Here is a 16,318-nt window from a genome sequence, read left to right as displayed (position 1 = left end):
GGCGCTCTTAAAGGAACAGAGGCTTCATTAAAGATATTTGTTTCAATGAACCATATGTCCCAATTATAAAGTATTCCCTCAGTCGCTGTTTGACGAATAATGCATCACTTTAATTGGTGATTGCTGTGATGGCTATGGCTGCCTCCATTAGACGGCAGCAGTGAAGAAATGATAGGGAACGAGGAGGAAAATGATGGAACAAAGACACAGCTGAACCCAAGAGCTAAAGGTTAGACCTGTAAAAACACAACATGTTTATGAGTCAGTTGTATTTTAGTTGATAATCTGGTAGCGATGGTTCACTGATCTTGTTTGACATCCTAGATTTTTTTTCCAAATGCATTGCTGAAAGAAATATAAGTCAGATTTAATACAACCTCCTCTCTAAACTCCTGGTGCACCACACTTTTAATATAATACAAAACAAGACACTATATATAGAAAACCTTCACAGAGACTCTGATACACATTATGCTGTATATATAGACGGCTAATTACAGCACAGGTTTCTGTATCAGTGTTGGTTTCCTGCATCCTGCTCTGGGCATAAAAAACTCTGTACAAAAAACTGCATGCACCCAATTTCCAGACACTTAATATGGAAGGACCTGGATAGTGATGAAAGAAAGAAACATTCTGGCTCATACCCTGCACCCCTCAGGCCCCTCAGGCCCCTGGGCCTGTGCCAAGACAAACCCTTTTTATAGTCAATATACGACCATAAAGGCTCAAAAAAAGGTCTCACATATAGCTGCCACAGAGGTCCTTCTCGAGGCAAAGTTCTGGATACTACATATCTGTCCTATTCACTTTGCACCAAGACGCAAAACAGCATCTTTGATCAACTTGCTTCAAGCCAGGAGAGTGATCTGCTGCAACGTGCCTCGCTTTGGAGAAATGAACATATACGGTCAGAGGGAAAATCAAAAACATTTAAAATAAATTCAAAGAAATACGGGACAACTCAATTTCTGGGACGTGACCAAGTGGAAATCAGTGAGAGAAACTGTTAAAATAAAATGGTAAACTGCAAAAAAGGGAATTTCAAGAAAGCAAAACGTCCTTGTATCAAAGAAATATATCGTATATTTTGTTCAGAACTCAGCTTATTTAAAGAATTTCTGTCAAGCAAAAAAAGCTTTCTTAACACAAGATGATTTGATTGAATATAAGAACATTTTGCTTCTTTGTAGTAATGCTGTTTTTGCAGTGTAGCACCCAATAAGATCAATATTAATTGTTATAACTAATATTATTCATAAAATGTTATATTATCTAGGTTTTATTTAAATTGAATTGATAGAAATTTTATTTATTTTTTGTATTCATATATTTATTTTCATTTATTTTCTTTTTGTATTATTTTATTTAATTTTTGCAGCATTTTCTTTAACCTGAGTGTTTGATGGTGGAAGGGATGTGTCCATAAATGTTTGTGTGTTTACATTTATATGTATTATATATGTGGAAAAACTCAAGAAAAGAGATTTGTTTCCAATCTCAGTAAAACTTTCGAATCTCAAAATACTAGAATAACACATTTACTTTGAAAAATTACACCAACAAACTTCACAGTAAAGTTTTAGTTCTTTAACTTCACTAAATGATGCTGGTTTCTGTCTTAAATCTCTGAAGTTTCATATCAGTAGCTGAAGGGCCGTGATGTCTGCAGGAATGTTGTTCCTACTTAACCAGAACAAGACCATTCTTGCATCCTTTTTTTTCTTTTTTACATGAATCTGAAGTCATAGACAGAGGTGACATACTAGGCACCGAAAGCAACACAATAACCAGCAAATAATCCATTTACGATGGAAACGTGAACACGAGAACACGAGAGGGGGAAAAAAAAAAGGGCAAGAGAAACTGTTAGGAAGTCAATTTAATGTGTCAATGACCAAATCCCACCCAGGCGGACCGGAGAGCACTGAGACCCCCGAACCCCGACATATGCAGAACAGCAGAGTGTGTCCTCACTTTTTAAATGGTGTGAGCGACACTTTGAACGGAGGCAGCATCAACACCTGCTGCCTCAACCCGACCGAGCAGAGCTGCAGAGGCAAGAGGGCAAACACCAATCGTAACAGCCTGCAGCTGTTCTGACACAACTCAGTCTATGCATGTACACACAGAGACACACACAGAGACACACACAGACATGCAAATAAAGCAACTAAAGATTTTATTTATTTTGTTTAAGAGATCCAAAATGTTGTGCAACATAAACTTAATAGACTAAATGTGTTGCAAGGGTGTTTCATGGATTTAATGGGTGAGGCAATGAGGATTTTTCTTTAATTGTGTGATGATTTACAGATTATTCATCCTAAACTTACAACATGACATATCGTCCTCGCTCAAATGTGTTTTATATGAACCTCTTTGCAACAACAATCCTTGTCTAGTTCTGAAAGTGTGTATGGAAGTTATTGTAGCCAGAAGATACTTCTGGGAATCAGGGTCCTGTTTGTGGTTGTTTGTTTCTTTTTTTTTTAACCTGAATCTATTCCATATACACTGAAGTTTTAGCATCAGCATCAGTGTCGTCTGGTATAGTTGGTCAGGGCTTCATCCTTCAGCAAGATAATGACCCAAAACTTTAGTCCAAAATCAAGATGGAAAGCTTGAGAACATGGAGTGGACCACGGCCCAGTCTCTAGACTTTAACCCCATGGAGCTGGTTTGTGATGAACTGGACAGAAGAGTGAAAGCAAAGTATCCTACAAGGGCCAAGAACTCCCTGAAAAATATTTGATTTCCATTTGAGCAAGAAAGAATGACACAAGTGTGTCCACATGTTAAATCAGTCAAAGACGGTTACTGTGATGAGTCCTTAGTTTAGAACATCGTAGCACAGGTCGCCTCTCCAAACACACAAAATATGAACGTTAGGCGCCAGACAGGATTCACGCTGTCAGAAAGATAATTTCAAGTTTTATTTTTGTGTAGATAAATGGAGAGGTAAGAAAAAGACCCAACATGTGAACACACTCCCTACTAAATTAACACCACGAGGAAAACAAAAAAAAAATCTGTTTAGGGATTAGCTTTTCTTTTAAGTACACCAAACGTTCATTACAGCTTTAATACTCAGATAATCAGTCAAATTTCAAACAAATACAAATCAACAAGCAAATCAACTCATGTTCAACCAAATTAAGATAGGCATGAAAGCAAAAGTTGATTCTCAAGCAAAAATCCGGAACAAAACAGCTCAATAAGTCAATAAGTCCTTTAGTAATCAGTGTGTGTGTGTTGAGGTCAGAGTTCAGTCCAGTTCACAAGGACGAATGTGAGAGTGTGTGTAGAATCCAGTTCAGTTCAGTTTGGAGACGAGTGAATGAGGGAGGTAGAGGTGGTTTTAGCAGCCACATGGAGAAGCCTTGACCCGGTCCGGGAGAGGGTTTTTTTTTCTGATTCCAAACAGGCCTGAGACTGTCTCCCTGTTCCACGGAGCTCAGTCCTCTTCTCCTTAAACCGATCCTTCAACGTGCCGCCTTTATTTAGCTTTTTATCCCAGTTCAGGTTTCTTTTCCTTCCTTTCCTTGTCTCACTTCTCACACTGTTTCTGCTTCAGGCTCCTTTTTTCCTTTGTTTGAACTTCCCTCCTCTCTCTCTCTCTGTTTTTCAGCTCAGGTGTCTCCCTCCTTATGAGTGATGTCACTTCCTGTCCTCTTTACTTCCTGTGTCCCCCATTGCTACAATATATTTTGTGTTATATACTGATTCCGGGGCTAATTGGTGACTTTGGTAAGTTGGTAAATTGACCTGAGGTGTGCGTATGAGTGTGAATGGTTGTTTGTCTCTGTGTTAGTCCTGCGATAGGCTGGTGACTTGTCCAGGGTGTAGCTGGGATAAGCTCCCCTGCGACCCTAGTGCAGGATTAAGCGGTACGGAAGATGAGATGAGATGAGATATTGATTCCATGCATATATAAATATCAGAGTGTTCTAAAACTTTTGACCAGTAGAGTATATGTTTCTAGCTGTTTTGTTCATAGACTTTCTAATTAGATCTCCTACATGTTTCATAACTCTAAAACGTGTTTATTTATTTCAGTGGCTACTTGTTATTTAGCTAATGCAACTAACTTCTTGCCTTCATACATGAGAGTTCATGGTTTTACATTACTCTCATGTTAATTTCCTCCTCATCAATGGACTCAGTTTCTGTGCCGAGTATCTACGAGGGTTTGTGTAGCACACACATCCGAACTATATAGTGATGGCTTTATATATATATATATATGTGTATATATATATATATATATATATATATATATATATATATATATATACATATAAGAATCAAGTGTGTATTCTATATCTTTTTTTTTTAGTTGCATGAGGGTCAAAGCTGCCTAAAATCTGCCCAGGTTGAGGTCAGCTCTGAACTCCCCTACTATCTGCAACGAGGACTTTACTGGCATCACAAATAGTCACATCTACTCTGACACCCTCTGAGTCACTGAAGACAATGCATTACCGTCAGGTAAATTCATAAAAGCCGGAATAATGCCGAATAGCAACAAGCGAAAGAAAGTGACATGGCTTGAGATTGAAATGAGATGAAGAAGATGGGCGAAATCATTCATTTCCAGCCCTGGCAGATGAGCTTGAGGGGATCTTTGATGAGAAGGGCTGTTTCAATTCTACAATGGGAGACATGGAGACTTGCACCTATTGTGTGAAGTACGATGAGCGCCCGTCCGCCCTCCAAAAAGGGACATCTTTTATTAAGGTGTGACTGCGCTGTCCCTCTTCTTATTTTGGAGAGGATGATGGCGCGGTCCTCTTTCTCATTTTTTCCACCGGACCCTGTCTTTTTCACAGGTCCCCAGACGGAGTCATGTAAATCTATCAAGTCATCTGAGAGAAGCACAGGCTTTGGGTGTGATAATGACTTACAGAAGACTACCAATGGGGAGAGGATGTGCCTGACACACACGTGCATGCACATGAACACACATTGATATGGCGTCCACACCTCTCTACTCCAAGCTGGCTGAGCAATCTCCACACTCATCTTGTCCCTAACCCCCCACATACTGTGCCAGCTGCAGATTGAGGTGGCAGCGCCCGTCATAATGTGGTAGAAGACGGAGGGGGAGGGAGGGAGGGCTTCGGAGGGCATTGCCAGTCCTGCATCGAGTCCGGGTACCCAGCCTGAGCTCCAGGTCTCAGTGGGTAGCTACAGGGAATGGGCCAGCCAGGGTGGTAATAGAGTAAATAACTCAAATGAGGCAGAGTGTGAATTACTTCTCTGATGGGCTGGAGGGGTCCCCGCTGTGAATCTGACCAGGGGGTCCAGCTCGGATGAGCCTCAAAAATGTGGGGAAATGGGTCCAGGATGTGGCGAGGTAGCGGGGGGTGGTATGTCAGCAGGGATGGGGTGTGTGAGAATGTTTAATACAGGTGATGATGGAGGGGAAAAATTGCTCGAGGCAACTGTGCCGCTGCAGGTTTGGACGAACCTCGGCAGCCCAAGGGATGGACAGTCCAAAAAAAAAAAAAAAAAGAATAGAGAGGACTACTCAGACGGAGTCTGTCCTACATATTAACTTGCTGGAGTTTGTAGAGCTTATTCCGACTGCTCATTCGTATTTAATGCGTATTCAAATAAACTCGCTTTCCTGTGACATGCAGCCCGCTAAAGTATACCTTATAGGACATGTAGCGTATGTAGATATTCTCAAAATGAACAGAACTCGTAGCCTCATGGAGCCCAGATACCGAGCACAAAAGAAACTTCAATGCCAAGGGATGATTGAAAACCGCTTCAAAAATGAACCTGCAACCTTGGGCTTCAAAGGGAAGCATATTGCATGAACTAATACAACCAGGAAAATATATGAATACATTTTCCTTCATTAGTTGACCTCGAACTAGGTTACTTGGTCATTTCTATTCTGTGCCGACCCTCAAGTTCACAGACGCCTCAGAGCCACTGACGGGCAAACAAAGACTTCAATGGCAGTCCCTCAGTGTACGAAGACTCTACTTATCATTTCAAAGGGACAGCCCCTTTCACCCTACCGACTGTATACCAATGGACAGGGTGCACTTGCAGAACAAAAACGGTCCAGTTGGAAACTCGGGTCTCGCCGTTTGAAACATGGAACATATGTCATGTGTTTGCATCGTTCTTCGGCGCGAGGAGTGTCACAAGTTTAGTGGGCAGTGGTTCTCCTGTTTGTGATCTTGTCCTGACCTTCAGGATTATCCATAATGCATTGCACCGGTTTGTAAAAAAACGTATGAAAGTGAAATCAGGCTAAAGTTGTTGGCCTGTTTGACGGTGGCGGTTGCCGAACGCCTTTTGACGGGCGCATCGGGAAATGTTACGAAAAGGAAGGACGTGCATTCGTTTAGGGATGACGAAGGTGACAGCGTTTAGAAAAAATACCGCTCTGATCTTGCGGAAAACAACTTTCCAGACATTATCGACTGACCTTACCCCTCATCTTTCATACTCACTTTCCCCCCCAGTAGTGGACCCCTCTCATGTGGTCTACGGAAGTTTCGTCTACAGCAGAAACTTTCCCCTCACAGAAGAATAGACCCAGGGGAAGGCAAAAAAAATAAGAAAAAAAGATTAGCGCATACATCTGTCCTGCTAAAACACCACATAAAGTTCTAAGAGTGAAGGCTTCCCTGCCTGGCTGGTGGATCCGTTTTCTCCAGGTCCCAAATTGAATGTAGGCTACGATATTGGAAGTTTGCTTAAATAGAGCTCAGCTGGTGGTTGCAAAGCCTCCGGTAAGAAAGCGTTCTACTGAGGGAATATATTTCTTTGTTTGGTTGGATTTCAGGTGGATAGGCGGTAAGCCACGTAGTGTGCAGGTATATCCGGAAGATATGAGATTCATAAAGTCCCAGCTGATGTGGGTTGCCGTGTCGGGTTTTCCTCTGTGTGGCTGTGTGTGTGTGTGTGTGTGTGTTTCAGAGTGAGAGTACGACTGCGTGTTGAATGTGAATGGGCCGAGCGGACTGGTATCATGCTAATTCTCTCTTGTACACAAATAAGAAGGAGGACGTGTTCGTGCAAGGTGTGATTTGTGGGCGTCGAGGGCTTGGGAAGCGATGAGGAGGGAGGTGAAATGAAAATTATTCGGCTGGACAAATTGCATTCATTTCATCTTTTTGCAATACTTTTATCAGGACTACGGTGTTACAGAGAGAGGAATCAGAATTACTAGCCGCTATAGTATGTGGCCATGTGATCCTTAAAATCATGGATGTAAATATAACTGAGGCACTTTTGAAGTTCATGGGATATATCTTTAATACTTTTTTATTTTAAAAAAAGTTTATATGTACCTTATGATCACGTCTACACAAAATCCATAATTTATTTCATATTATTTTATTATGGAAACAGTTATTAATAAAAATGACTAGATCTCACGAAAATGTAACTAAATAATTAGCTAAACAATGATAAAATGAGCTCATTCAAAATGTGTTTTGATTGTGTTCTTTTTGTTGAGATAATCTCGACAGATATTTATTTTTTGGCAATATTTTAAATAACAAAAATTGCATCTGTGTCTGAGAAATCACTTCCAGCTAAGTTACACATTACAAACACATGACATTCCACCTCTAAAGGACGTGTGTTAAATCCAAATAATGTGACCTGCTTTATTCTTGCTCCTCTTTATTGGTTATTTAATATAAAGTAGTGTGTGAATTGTTGGAAGTTATTACAATATATTTATAAATAACTTTCAATTTCGATTTACTCAATTGTATATTTGATATTTAGAAGAATCTTTCTGTAAAAATGTCACGTGGTGATTGTTTCTAGGCGGCCATGTTGATTTTAGGGCTGAAAACTGTGATCAACTATGATAAACTAAAAGAGTCCCGCAATTATATGTTTACCCTCCTAAGAACATGCCTTTAACTATAATTTATATATAAATGAACTATTAAAATGTTTTAATTTAATTTAATTTACCTACATTTATGTGCAGATACATGTTACCTGATAGACCCAGTCCTTTGTCGATGTTTCCATATGTTTCCATATTTTTCCCTCAGTCAAAAAAGTTTGGATACCTGTGCTCAACATTAACTAGGTCCAGTTAAACATACAGATTATTGGAAATACCTCTGATTTGGACCTCTGGATGATAGTAAGTATAAATAAACATTTTTAAAAAAGCAAATACGTAGTCTTTTGTTGCTGTTGTCATTATCTTTGTGGATTTGTGGACGCTGAAAATGAAATATACCGACAGATCAAGATGAGGGGAAAAGAACCTTCGCGCAGTTTTATTCTCACAGTCGGGTCTTTGTCAGAGTAAAAAGTGATGAGGAAGTGCAAAGTTGTTCCAGCTGACAGGACTGATGCGAAAAAAAGGACATTCGACAAGGACACCGGTAAACAATCAGCCAGGTTTTTTTTTTATTTTTTTTTTTGATAGATCAAGGGGTCAGGTGTGGACTATATTTACTTTCCTGCACACCCAGGAAATGGCTGCCGCTCTAATGTAATTACAGTTGTTTGTCCGACGTTGTATCTGTGAATGTTTGTTTGTCACCGGCGCTTCTTTCCATCCAAGCCAACGGCAAATACCCTCTGCTTAATGGTGATTGAAATATGGGTGCTGCCTGTCTCGGCAACCACTTAATGTCAACATGTCAGAGGTATCAGGGGGGAACTAAGTCCAAAACTACTGGACTGTCAAATCATAAACGCCATGGGGAACAGATTTCTTAGGGATCTGCAAGCGATGAAAAGAATCAGCAGAGGTTTTGACAGGGATTTCATTTGGCATCGCTCATGTCTCCAAATTAATCCCGCCACAAAATTATGGTTTCCTTTCATCCCCAAAGTCCCATTTCCATGGCTACAGTGTAGGGGAATCTTGGGGTGGGGGCAAGAGAAAGGAGAGGCACGTTGTTCGTCTTTGATTTGATTCAACGTTTCAACTTAGACAAGAAAAAAAAAAAAGAAAAAGAAAAGGCGCCGGTATCTAATCTGAACAAAGAGAAAATTACATTTCTAACAGAGGTTTTATTGTTTTATGCAGGAGGGGGGGAACAGGGAGAGAAGAGTAACTCTGACAAAGAGATTCATTGGCTGTCTCGTAATTAAGCTACAAGTAAAGACATTTTAATTACTTCTCTTTCTGCCTCTGATGAAGATGGTGCAGCACTGTGCAGGGAAACGGACCATTAACTATCTGGAGAAGCAGACAGAGGCTGAGTAAAGCACAATTTGACTCGTGCATATATTCTAAATATTCTGATAGACACTTTTTAAAACATAAACCGTTGCGTTTCACCTTTATTTGTTCTGAAGATTGTCAATAAACTGATGCGTCCAGTGTTTTGAAGATTCATAACAGCTGTCGGTGGAACAAAAATCCCTTTTTCTCTACACGCTGGTAAACATCGAAAAAGACTTCCCAGGATCCTGCGGTTCACTTTGTCATCATAATGAGGTCACAAAACAAACAATGGTTTGTCAGAGAGCTCCAGAGCGACTGCTGCTGCTGTTGGACAGAGCGGACAGAGGGAAGCCCACCGGTTATTTACCGGACGGAGCAGAGAAACGAAACGACATCGTAAAGAAGACGGTGGCCAATGGACGCTTGTGATGAATTTTCTATTAGCAGTTCTGTGATGATCTTTGTGGATCTTTCTTTCAGTCAGGCATCACTTTGGGCCACTTTTGGGTTTCTGCTAACCCCTTAAACACCTAACCCTAACCCTACCCCTAACTGTGATTGACCAGGGTCAACCATTAAAACTGTCAGCGTCAACATAGAAGGACAGCACTCAGTTCTTTTTAAAACATATAACAACCGGAAAAGAAATTTCTCTGATGATTAAAAGATAAGTGTTTCTTAACCTAACTGAAGGCTGAACTGGAGGACAGATTGTTTCAGGACAGTTTGAAAATGTTGCATTTCACTCGGTTACCTGAGCATGATGTAAGCTGTGATGCAGACTCACAGATTTGTCCTTTAATTCGCAGATCAAGCAAGTGACCAAGACTGCCCTGAAAATTAGGGACATCCTGTCTCAGAGCCCTGCTGAAAGACTAGCTCATGCCTTTGTGTCTGCATTAGTGTAATTCATGACTGTCTCAAGGTTTCTCAAGGTTTCTTTCAGCTAAAAGCGTCTTGAGACGGTTTGTATTGTTATCGACACTATATAAATAAAAATGATTTAAATTGATTTTTTTTTATTGATGTGTGTTCATAGAGGGACGTCCCTCACTGGGCTCATTAACAGGACACTGAAAGACCGGTTTAATCCATAGTTTCGGTCGTCCCTGCTCTCCGTCCGTCTCTCTATTAATCCTCACAAAAGCACTTCTTTCTCTCCTGCACCGCCAGATGTGTGGACAACATGATGATCTCACTTGCACTTTCTTTTTCTTTGCTCTCTCTGTTTTGTAACAGCGTGTCAGATTAACATCTCCATGATGGTGACTTCAAATGCAACGTTATTCAGTTGCTCGAGAGTTTTATGTCTATGTTTCTGCCAAAGAAGACAAGAAGAAGAGAAATGAAAACTGGAAGGAGTCAGTGAAGGAGGCTGTGATGCATACTAACGCCACCATTAAACGCACCGTTGACATGTTGACTAGCTTCCTTTTGACACCAAACCAGTGCCCTACTCCGGCCTCTGCCATCCCTCCATCCCTCCATCCCTCCGAGAGGCTTTGATCTGATTATTTCCACCATCTTTTCTTCTTATTTCCTGCAACTCTTCCACTGAAATCCAAACAAACACAATGAGGCTAATTTTGGTTGCATCTCCCCCAAATCCCAAACTCCACCGGCGATGATTTTGCCCGCGCTGTGTTCACTGCACGTTTGTGTGTGCATGTGTGTGGACGTGCATATGAGTGTGTGGCACTCCCCTCAGTGTAGCCGCTCTTTTTCCCTGGCATTGAACTTGACCCCGTGCGACCCGTCTATAATGAGTGAATTGAAAACATCTCCCTTTGGAATGCTGTGTGTGGAGTGAGGAGGCCTTCGCTGCCTCTGCGCTCTGTGTGTGTGTGTGTGTGTGTGTTTGCGTTCTCTCTGAACAAATAAAGACCCAGTGTCCACCTTCTTCATCCTACCTGTAAATACCGAGCACACATCTCCCGACAAAAGCCTGTGTTTGCACAGACATAACAAACAGGAAAACAGCTAGTCCCCACTGTTGTAGACAATTTTTAGTTTTTAACTTTACTAGAGTGTACACGGTGAGTTGTGTGTGTTAGAGTATGTTAGAGGGTGTTGTGGCATATGTGTATTTAGGTTCGGGTAGGTATTTTCCATACATTATCTGGCTGCTATAGTTATTACTGGCCTTAGAAATGATGCGTTATTATACATAATGTAAGAATGGTAGCCTAAAAGAAAACATTTGTAGAAAGAAAGAAAGAAAGAAATGCATTTTCTTTTTAAAATTGCCTTATTTTATATTTTATATTGTGTGTCTGCAGACAGTATAAAGTCTTGGCCAGGCGCACACAGGTCATATCTGTCTCTGTTTTAATCAATTATATTAATAGTGCTACTATGTGATAGTATGTTGCAAAAAGTCTTTTTTATGTTGATGATGCATTCCTCTATTAAGGCTTCCACACATTCCTTTGCACTCAGAGTCCGTAGAGTTGACTTTCAAATTCGATTTTTGCTACCTGAAGAGTTTCAGGTGGCACTGGGTGATATACTGGTATTTTTTTTGTGTGTGTTGATATGAATTTTTAATTTATTTGTTTATTTATTTTTTTGATTACACAGCATTTGGAATGTTGCACCACAAGACACTGTTTCAGACTGGACCATTTTCAATGTAGCGCTTCTAAACATGCATGATGCGAGAAGACCATTTATTTATTTTTATTTTTTTTAGGGTGACCAGGGACAGACCCCGTTTTGAATGACTTGTCCCCAAAAGTGTCCCCAATTTTAGCTTTTTATAAATGAGAAAAAAATTGTTGCACGCAGACTACAGTTATTACGGTAGTCGGTCCTGTTGCTATTGACATTACAGACAATATGAATAAATATGTTAAAGTAAGTGAAACTGTAATTGTCCCTGTTTCTTCATTTCATCTTGATCACATTTAAACATTTAATTCTGCCATGTGCAAACCTGTTTTACTATTAATGTGGAACTGTTATTACCCCTGCAGAGTGGTTGTTAAATTTTTGGTTGATTAGACATTTTTATGTATATTTCTTTATATTTCCCCCACGCATTTAAATTTCTTTAACATAAACCCAACATATTTAAGGGATAGCTCAATATTGAATGCCTAATGACAATAAAAAATGTATATATAAATAGCACTAGGCTGAGTTTAATATAGAACACATATAATACGTAGGGGGTCTCTGCTTAATCTCTCCATCAGTTTCGGGTCCTTGGCCTGAAAAACGTTGACACCTGATCTACTGCATTAATTCCTCTCTCAACCAGTGGAAAATGCAGTGATTATGCATGAAAGAAAAAAAAAATCTCATGATACCGTCAGAATTTTTTAAAAAATACTGTGATGTACATTTTTGGTCCTAGCGCCCAGTTCTATTTTCAGGTGGCAACGATGTTCCAGTTCTACAGAGAACTTTTCCTTAAAGTGTATTTCTCTGTGCTTTTACTCTTTGTTCATAGTTTGAAAGCAGGACTGTTGTGATGTACTAGTGTTGCAGTTTAGTACAGAAGAAAGTGTTTAGTTGTGGAAGTAGAGGAAGACTTATATGCACGTATGGACTTAAATGTAGAGGTTGATTGTGTGTATCTAACTGTGTGTGTGTGTGTGTGTGTGTGTGTGTGTGTGTGTGTGTGTGTGTGTGTGTGTGTGTGTGATGGCGGCCAGTGAACTTGACGGAGTGTGACGTTGAGCTGTGTTTGATCTTAATCTTGATCTTCCATCCGTTGATGCTGTCACCATCCATCACATACACACACACACACACACACACACTCACATGTCAGGGGGAGGGGCTTGTGACAGCACGCTGAAGGAGGGGGGGGCTCATGAATAATAAAAAAGAAATAGAGAGAGGTCCAGGTAGGGTAGCAAACACACACACACACACACACACACACACACACACACACACACACATCCCCCATATAACCTCGCCCCCGTGCTGCCCTCGCCCTCCTCCCCCTGCAGCCTCCATGTTTATGCATGGCACCCTGTTTCATATGTATCGGCCGCATCATTCCCCCTGTTGTCACGGGAACTGATGACACAGGCTGCATTAAGAATGATGACCCGCCTACAGATTACTGCGCTGTTGTTACACACAAACACACATTCTCGTAGGGAGAAAAAAAAAAATACAGAAACACACCAGATGCAAGCACATACACACTCACAGTGACTGAAGCTGAAAACATTTCCCAGTGGGACCTGATAGCACCAGCACACCATCAAAAATATAGCAAAGAATATATATACAGTATATACTAAGGACAGTGGCTAGTCATACAAACACACACACAACTCTACACTGACCTCAATGAGAGAAACGTGAAATGCAAAATAAAGATATATTTGAAGTAACTATATATGAATAAAGTAATCATTTTGATGAAAGGTCAGTCCAATCAGTGATCAAATTGTGCAAGAAAAAATTCAAGTCACTATTAATATAGTCAAAAGTGAGACAGTCTGTACCAAACACAACCATTCACACTCACACCTACGGCCAATTAAGAATCAATGAACCCAACCAGCATGTTGTTGGATAATGGGAGGAAGCCGGAGAGAACCCACGCAGACAGAGGGAGAACACACACTACGCACAACATAGAGAGTTAATGACTTAAATAGAAAAAATGGGAAAAATGACTGAGGAGAAGGAGCGGGGAATAGGGAACCGTGCTCCAAGAACTATTTTATTTTGAAAAGCAACACTAACCTCTCATAACTGCAGCCTTTTTGCATAAAAACTCTTACTTTTCAGAAGTAAACTGAACGCTGTTCCTTAAAATTTGGGAGCTCATTCATGGTCTTGGTCTTTTTTTTAAAGCCAAGACTCAGAAGTTTCAATCACAAAAGCCAGAAGTGGTTTTGTTCTTGAGTAAGTAAGTTGACACAGTTAAAAAATAATAAGAAGTTGTTGGGTTTGCTAATTTTTTTGTGTTTTTTTTTGCTTTGAAAAAAAAAATGCGTTGGTTGAGTCTTATAAAGACTTTAATCAATGAAACAAGAAGAAAATGACATATTACATCATGCAGCATTTACTCAAACACAAGTCACGTCCAGAGCTCTGACTGGTTCAGAAAGACACTACTCTCCCATAAACCACCCAAAGGACGTTAAAGGGTTAAAAGTTACTTTAAAAATTGATTTTATAGTAACTAACTGCCAATTAATTAAATATGCAATGCATTATTTTATTTATTTATTTTTTTTTTCAAATGAAACATAGTCAAAATGTTGCATCAAGCACAGATAGTGCAGGTGTCACAAACGTACACATCTACGCACAACTAAAAACGCAAAAATGTAAAGAAGTTTAGACTCGAACGTGCTGATTGAATTTGAGTTTAGTTGAGGAAAGGTTGCATTAAATCTCAATGCTGACAGTTTAAATGAAGGTTTCACTGTGTTAAAATAGTCCAGTGACACCAGTGACGAGGGCGTTAACTTCCTGTTTGGGAGCATACGGAGCTGTAGCATCCGTACGAGGGGGACGGTGAATAAAAATGACAGTTGATAGTTGGTGGCAGCGTTTGTAAGATGTGAGGTCTGTGTGTGTGCTGTGGATGGTACGGTCCACAGAGACGGCTTCTTTGTTTTGAGACCTGAAACTGAAACGGGATGGAAAAAAAAAAGAAAAGAAAAAGGTCCTCATCCTGTGTGTCTCTCTGTCGCCGTGTTTCACATTTCTTGTCACTCGTCCATATAATGAAGTTTTTCTCCCCTCTTTCACTCTTTTGTAGTCAAAGAAATGCCAACTGATCCTTCCTCTTTCCTTTTTTTATGTCTTTTTTTTCCCATTTCAAAAGGCGCGTCTGTCGAAAGAAGAGAATACATAATGTATATTACAGACAACCAGGAAAAAGAAAAAAAAACAAGACAAGATGAATAATTAATAAGCCATGATGCATATGTATAAACATTTCCATATCAAATAAATATCATATCTGGTCTTATGACTTCAGTATTCTATGCTTTGAATACTCAATTACTCGTAGGATGGTCTGATCATTTGCAGCTGGATGGTCTCTTATGTATGTTGTGATTAAATGACAGTGGGTTTACAGCGGGCGAAGGGGGGGCAACATTTGGAATAAAAAATAATCATTTGAGAGTTCACACAAGATGCTTTACTGGTTTAAGATGAATTAAGGTACAGTCCCATTGCTAAGAACATGGAACTGCCTTTAGTTGAGGTAAATTATCATCTAGTTTTCATTAATTCTCAAGACTTGACCCTTTATTACCTAAGACTCTGGACCTTTACCGTAATGACACCACTGTTATTGGTGATTGTGAGTTCTGAATGTTTTCTACAACCTTCTTGCGTTTCCTGCTTCATTTTCTATCCAATTTTTGTTATTTTTGATTTTACTTTCTGCTCTTTGTTCTTTTCCCGCCTTTGTGATTCCTCGCTTTGTGTCCTTTTATTGTGTGTTGTTAGAATCACCAGTGAACCTAAGGAGCGTGTCTCTGGACTGTGGGGAGGAAGCCGGAGGAGCTGGAGAGAACCCACACAGACACAGAGAGAACATGCAAACTCCACACAGAAAGAAAGGCCCCAGTCAGCTGGATGGACGGATCCAAACCCAGAACCTTTTTGAAGGTGAATTAAAAACATTAGAATTTTCACGATTGCACAAACTGTGATGTAAAACCAGCTGTGCCAGCAGCGACACATCTGGTTTTGAACAGTCAATATGCAACATAAAATAGTCAGTGGTCAGTGAAGTAGTCACTAGGATGGATGGGTAAGGTGAAGGTTTTATCTGATGCCGGTGCTAAACTAGTATTTTTGAAACAGTGCTGGTGTTTAAAGAATGAAAACGTACAAACTATGTCCAAAAACGATGCCTTTTTTTTTTTTACGGTATTTTGTGGCGTGCAAGTTGAACAGAATATTAATTAAACTAATATAAATAGACTACAAAATATATGAACCAGTTGAATATAAAATTGATAATGATTCTAATAAAACCAGCGGCGTGGGGGCTAGCAGGCTCTCAAAGACGCTACATTTCTCAGCTTTTACAAAAACTGCTATGCATCATTAGATGTTGAATCTAATACCTTGGTGCAGGTTGACCAGTCTGCATCTTTTGAGGTGAAGTCCAGACAATTGTTTGACAAATGTTTGGCC

At 40.0% G+C, this 16,318-nt stretch overlaps 1 long non-coding RNA gene across 4 annotated transcripts in view; it reads right to left on the bottom strand.

Moving 5' to 3' along the window:
• The window catches only part of LOC125019305, a 275,637-nt gene that overhangs the window by 71,351 nt on the left and 187,968 nt on the right, over positions 1-16,318 (bottom strand). For 2 of the 4 annotated variants that reach the window (XR_007114053.1, XR_007114051.1), the window contains exon 8: positions 14,432-14,993. The exons of the other annotated variants lie outside the window; for them this stretch is intronic. This is a non-coding gene — a long non-coding RNA (uncharacterized LOC125019305). Of the gene's footprint in view, positions 1-14,431; positions 14,994-16,318 lie in introns of those variants that run through there. 4 annotated transcript variants of the gene reach the window in all.

Source organism: Mugil cephalus, chromosome 13 (genome assembly GCF_022458985.1).
Source record: "Mugil cephalus isolate CIBA_MC_2020 chromosome 13, CIBA_Mcephalus_1.1, whole genome shotgun sequence".
NCBI classification, from domain to species: domain Eukaryota; kingdom Metazoa; phylum Chordata; class Actinopteri; order Mugiliformes; family Mugilidae; genus Mugil; species Mugil cephalus.
Note: the sequence above shows the minus strand (reverse complement) of the source record. Positions and strands in the feature narration are given on the sequence as shown.